Source organism: Capsicum annuum, chromosome 5 (genome assembly GCF_002878395.1).
Source record: "Capsicum annuum cultivar UCD-10X-F1 chromosome 5, UCD10Xv1.1, whole genome shotgun sequence".
Taxonomy (NCBI): Eukaryota; Viridiplantae; Streptophyta; class Magnoliopsida; order Solanales; family Solanaceae; genus Capsicum; species Capsicum annuum.
Window position 1 is genome coordinate 212500953 of NC_061115.1, and position 6532 is coordinate 212507484.

General features: G+C 35.4%; 1 pseudogene; it reads left to right on the forward strand.

The window, feature by feature from the left end:
- Window positions 1–1563: 1563 nt before the first annotated feature.
- Window positions 1564–5713, forward strand: LOC107872119 (annotated as a pseudogene).
- Window positions 5714–6532: the final 819 nt, after the last annotated feature.

A 6532-nucleotide genomic window follows, 5' to 3' on the forward strand; every position in this document is an offset into this window, starting at 1 on the left:
AAATGACAGATAATTATGAGATATTACTAAAATCTCAAAAATAAACAAACATAATGAAAAAAATTATATATATATAAAAATTTATCTTTTTTTTTAATCATAACACAATAAGCATATTGGTATAATTTTTTTTCATTTTAAAAATTTTATAAAATATTTAATTAACAATAACTTATGAAATATTATCAAATAAAAAAAAAATTGTGTCCGTGCATAGGACGGGAGTAAATAATGGTCGTCCCGGTACTTGTACTGATTCACAACAAAAAGTAACACGGATTCTCAAGTAACACATACCCTTTTTCTTTTCGTTTTAGTTGATCTTTTTTTTTTAATATTTATTTTAATTTATTTATTCAAATTATAAAATTAAAACTATTTTATATATATATTTCTTCATACTATTAAATATAATCATATTTTTTAAAATTATTGAAAATAACAATTTTATATTTTAATATTAATTTTAAATATGAAACTTTACTTTTTCTTCTTTTTCCAAGAGTAGATTTATGCATGAATTAGAATAATTACATCAAGTTTTCATACTTAATAGATTATTAAATTTTATAAAGTCAAGAAGATTAAAAAAGTAAAATATATTTTTAATTATTATGTTTCTTGATAGGTGTATCAAGATAAAACTTTAATTCAAAACGGAGGGAGTACTAAGTATAAACTTTAATTCGAAACGGAGGGAGTACTAAGTATATTATACTAATATAGTGGGTTCGGTAATGATTTTGTAATCAAATCTTAGCCGTCTTTATGGAAGTTATGTGCATTATTATACTCCCTTCGTCTCATTTTATATATCACTATTTGATCGGATATAAAATTTAAGAAATAAGGAGAGATTTAGTTATGTTTACCAAATTGTCCTTTTATGAAAAAATATGCTACTATCATTTTTTAATTAAGTGGGACCAACAATAATAAAAGTTAAATTGTGTCTTTAGATAGTTACCAAATAAGTAAAGATGATATTCGTTTTAGGATGAACTAGAAAGAAATGATAATAAAATGGGACGGAGGGAGTATTTCTTATGCAAAGCTTCTTTCATTTCGTTTCGTCCATTTAACCAAACTTGGATTATCAGACGGCAAACATAGAAACCATTTAGTTAATTTGTATTCAAAATGTGGTTTTTTTGATTATGCATCGAAACTGCTCGACGAAAGTCCTGAACCAGATTTAGTTTCTTGGCCATCTTTGATTGGGTCTAAAATGTAATGAGTTTACTTTTCCTAGTGTGCTTAAGGCTTGAAGGGGAGACTTGGAGTTAGGGATGACAATGGTGCGGTGCGGGTTTTTTCTAATCCCATAAATTTTAAAATCACATCGCACCGCATCATCTTTAAATCCGCATAAATGTGCCCCACACTCATACCCCTGCCTTATGTTTTTGTTTTTTTTAACTCCATTGAAAATCATAATATTTCTAAATCTACAACTAAAAAATAATAACAAATAATTTTTATTATATTACTTTTCACTAAAAAATTATCAAAAAGTATCACGTGTATAAATAATAATTAAATATCATATTTTTTATAAAATAAATAGAGATATTGGATTCATGTGTGAGTGTTGGTCTTATTGATATGTATTGCAAGTGTGATTTAACCAAGGATGCGAGGTTGATCTATGCTCTGATGCCCGGGAAGGACTTATTTGCGTTGAATGCTATGATCTCTTGTTATTCACAGATTGAGGCAGACGATGCATGTTTAGACCTTTTTATTCAGACATGCACCCAAGGAATTGGATTTGATCAGAAAACCTTACTTGCCATCCTCAACTCTGCTGCTGGCTTTCAGGCTGCCAGTGTCTGCAAACAAGTCCCTGCACTCTCCGTGAAGTCAGGATTTCAGTGTGACACCTTTGTAGTAAACAGTCTTGTTGATTCTTATGGAAAATGTAGTCAGCTGGATGCTGCTGCTAGAATTTTTGACGAGTGCCCTACTCCGGATTTGCCATCTTTTTACCTCTCTTATAACAGCTTATGCTCTACTCGGTCAAGGTGAAGAAGCCATGAAACTGTATCTGAAGTAGCAGGACATGGGTCTTAAGCCAGACTCATTTGTTTGCAGTTCTCTCCTAAACGCATGTGCAAATCTATCAGCATATGAACAGGGGAAACAATTGCACGCTCATGTGTTGAAGTTTGGATTCACGTCGGATGTGTTTGCTGGTAACTCTCTAGTTAAATGTATGCCAAGTGTGGAAGTATAGAGGATGCTAGCTGTGCTTTCTATGAGGTTCCTAAGAAAGGTATGGTTTCATGGTCGGCAATGATTGGAGGACTTGCCCAACATGGACATGCGAAACAGGCGCTTCATTTATTTGATGAGATGTTGAAACATGGTGTATCTCCAAATCACATAACATTAGTTAGTGTCCTTTATGCATGTAACCATGCTGACTTAGTTGCAGAAGCCAAGAAGTATTTTGAAACAATGAAAGACTCGTTTTGGATTGAACCAACTCAAGAGCATTATGCATGTATGGTTGATGTCCTGGGCCGAGCAGGAAAATTAGCCGACGCTATTGAGCTGGTAAATAAGATTCCTTTTGAAGCTGATGCATTTCCTTGTCTTGAGCCGGGGGTCTATCGGAAACAACCTTTCTACTTCTCCGGAGGTAGTGGTATGGACTGCGTACATCTTACGCTCCCCAGACCCCACTGTGTAGGAATACATTGGGTTTGTTGTTGTTGTTGTTTGAAGCTGATGCATCTGTCTGGGGTGCACTTCTGGGTGCTGCAAGAATCCACAAGAACGTAGAGGTAGGGAAACATGCCGCTTAGATGTTTTTTAAACTCGAACCAGATAAATCTGGCACTCATGTTCTCCGTGCAAATATTTATGTATCATTTGGGTTGTGGGAAGATGTCGTGGAAGTAAGAAGATTTATGAAGACCAGTAGAGTAAAAAAGGAACCTGGTATGAGTTGGATTAAAGTTAAAGATAGTATTTACACATTTATAGTTGGAGACAGAAACCATCCGCGAAGTGATGAAATATATGGCAAACTGGAGGAGTTGGGACAGCTAATGGCTAAAGCTGGTTATGTTCCTATGATACATTTTGATCTCCATGATGTGGAGAGGAGACAAAAGGAGATTCTTCTCTCCTATCACAGTGAGAAACTAGCTGTTGCATTTGGGCTGATTGCTACACCTCATGGTGTTCCTATTAGAGCGAAGAAGAACCTTCGGATTTGTTTGGACTGCCATACAGCATTTAAGTTAATTTGTAAAATCGTCTCTGGGGAGATCATAATTAGAGATATTAACTGGTTCCACCATTTCAAAGACGGCTCATGTTCATGTGGGGATTACTGGTGATAGTTGAATGTGTGCCATGCTTACCCATGTGATGTCCCTATTTACTATACATATGAATGAAAGAAGGCTTCTATTAGAAATGGAGAAGGGACAGCGACATGTGGAGAGGTTTCAAAAGAAGGTATGGCAACTTGGCCTCTTCTGTTGTCTATTTCACAAGCAATTAAAGTAGGCTAAAATTTTCAGTGTAATATATTCTAAAACCATATTGAAATGGTTCGGAGAGTAAGGTTGACAGATATGTCTTATGTTTCGTGTAGATCTGATAGCAAACGGCATGGCTATTGGACTGCTATATAATTGTGATTGAGACGTAAGAACTTTAGAACCATTGTATTTCTTAGGCTGCTAGTTTTTTTAATCTGAAAGTTGGTTCCGGTGCTAGATAACTCTCTCGTTTTCATTATATCGTTTTTGAATAGTGCTTCTGCTACCTACCAGATAAATAAGTTTGTTTTTGTTGACAACCTTTAAATCTATCCTTTCATTTCCACAGGAAGCATCTTCTTTCTGGTCTCTCGTCTTATTATCAATCAGCTATGTAAGACTCAATCTTTCTGTCTTTTCCATTCTCAGTTGCCAATAGACCTCTTGTCCATCAAACATGGCACAAGCAGAAGAGGTATTCTTAGGTCTCCACAATTTGTTCGATCGATCCAGAGATATTGATGCCTTTACTTACTGTTTCTTTGTTGTGTGTATGGGCGCCTATGTGATTTTTGTTGGTCGTTTGAAACCTGAAGAGATGATTTAACTCGTACATTTCCTGTAGCAGCTAGATGAAGCCATTATAATACGAGCCACTGTGTTTGCTAGCTACTGGCCCGTTATTTAGGTACCTCCACAATATGCTGAGATTATGTGCAATCGGAGGAGAATACTTATTTAGTTTTCAACAGTTTTCCTTCAGCGATCATGAACCTCCTCCTATGTCTGGTGGATAAAGGAGCCAATGCCAAATTAAGTCAGAACTGCTAATTAGGAGCATAGGGCTTGTCAATTTTCTAAGCAAAAAGCTTACCTGGTCTTTCTTTTCATTTGGAATTTGAATATTTTTCCTTTCCCGTGTTAGAAATCACCCTCGTCAAGAATAAGGGTGGACTCTTATCACTCGTCACACCTAATATCTGTAGCAGATTGGTCGTGTTGTTGTACTTGAGTAATTTGCAGATTGCCAAAATAATTTTTTGCCTATTTTCCCCAGTCAGGGGTTGCTTCTGGTACGTCAGTAAGGAAATAGTTATGTTTTTTTGCCTATTGATATTAATTTTCATTAATCCCTATCAAAAAAAGAAGTGATAATAATTTTCATTTTTAAAATGGTCGAGATAGATCGCTCTGCTTGATGATCAAAAGAATGAGACGTCTGACCAGGACGAGGCAGAAGCTAAACTAATGGAGGCTGATGCAAGTAGCGGCTGATGATTGTGATGAAAAAACTGATATCAATGATGTGCCGATGGAAGAAAATAAGGTACTTTTAAACCTTCCACTCTCCCTAGGTGAAGAACTTTGATAGCGTAAATGATAAAAAAGGAGAAAAAAAAAAGCACCTAATTGACTACTGAACTTATTTTTTTGTGTGTGTGTTCTTAACTCGTTCGAAGGTTTACTCAGGAAAATGTTTTCAAGTGTGGAAGACATGAAAAGATGGCTTAGTGATCTTGGGTTAATATTTTGTGTGGTTGTGTAACTTGGGTTCTGTTCGTTCGTGAAAACATATTTTCTATCTCCGTTCTTTGAGCATATTGTAGTTGTTTTGTGTTATCAAGTTTCTGGTTGATCGTAGAATACTTTAGAAAAAACTGTGTCTAAAAGAACTATATCCTATTATGGATAGTAACAGATGTGTTAACTGGTTTATTTAATCACTAAAGAATCAAACTCACCAAGAGAATAATAGAAGCCTCCCATTATGCCAGTATAAAATGGATTTGTTTGTCAAGTTTCTTGAACTAATGAAGATTTTGGGGCCAACTAAGAGATGTCGATCAGTACTTGGGGTTTTCCGTTGTCCCTTCCAAAAACTCGTGATGCTGGCTGGAACCAGAAGTCGCTTCAGAGAGCACAAATCCGGTGCTTCACTTACCCTTCACTAGAAGCTCCTGACTCTTTTTCTCCGCGGTGTGTGTTACATAGCAGCGAAGCTGAGGGCTTATGTTTTTCCCCAAGTGTGCACCGGAGTGAAGGTTTTGATGTTGACAAGGGAAGTTCTGGTCATCGCTTACTGGTCTATTTGAACTACAATATAGACTTATAAAAAGAAGTTTTTTTTTCCTATTGACTGAGTTGATATTTTTTTCACTGGCTTTGTAGTTAGACAACACTATGATATTGGATGAAATGTAACCTTGTTTGATTTCTTATACTTCCATTTGCAAACATATGTATATGTTCATGTCTCTGGGAACAAAGTTGTTGCCTTAGTTTATCAAATCGCCGCATTAATCGCGGTAAGTATTACAAGAAGTACAACTACACATTAACAACAACAACATACCTAGTATAATCTCATGAGCAGAGAGGTGGTTTCCGAAAGATGTTCGGCTCAAGGAAAGTAAAATCACAACATTTATGAAGACATTAAGAGTGACAAAATGAATTCGATAGTCCTCACTAATCACAATGTTCATCATCATTCGTTAATAAACGTTGATATCTCCTCTTTATCCAAAAAAAAAAAAAAAAAATCTTTATCTTTATCAAAAATAAACGTTGATATCTCCTCGCCAAACGGAAGAAAACCACCACCAAAGGCGGCAAAAGGAAAAGATGTGCCACATGTCAAGCTGAGCAAAAGCGGCGAGTTTGGAAACTGAGTTATCAGAGAAGGTGGTGAATTTTGAAAAGTCCAATGGAGAGGTGCCGGAATGGGGTTTAAGGTTAGCAAAATGCTGGAAAAGTTGACACCGCCATGAATGTTTTACTAATAGTGATAGTAATTACTCACTCCGTCCCATTTTACTCGTCCTAAATTTCCTAATTTGTTGTCGCATTTTACTTGTCCTTTTTCACTTATTAATACAAGACGGTTTTTTTTTCCGTTATACCCTTACTGTAATTGATTACTCCTTATTATTAGTATTCTTGAAAAATGTTGCAAGGAGGAGTACCATTAAGAGTACACCATTAAGAATATAAATTGTGCTTTGGTATTAGCCATCCATCAATATTGAAATTAA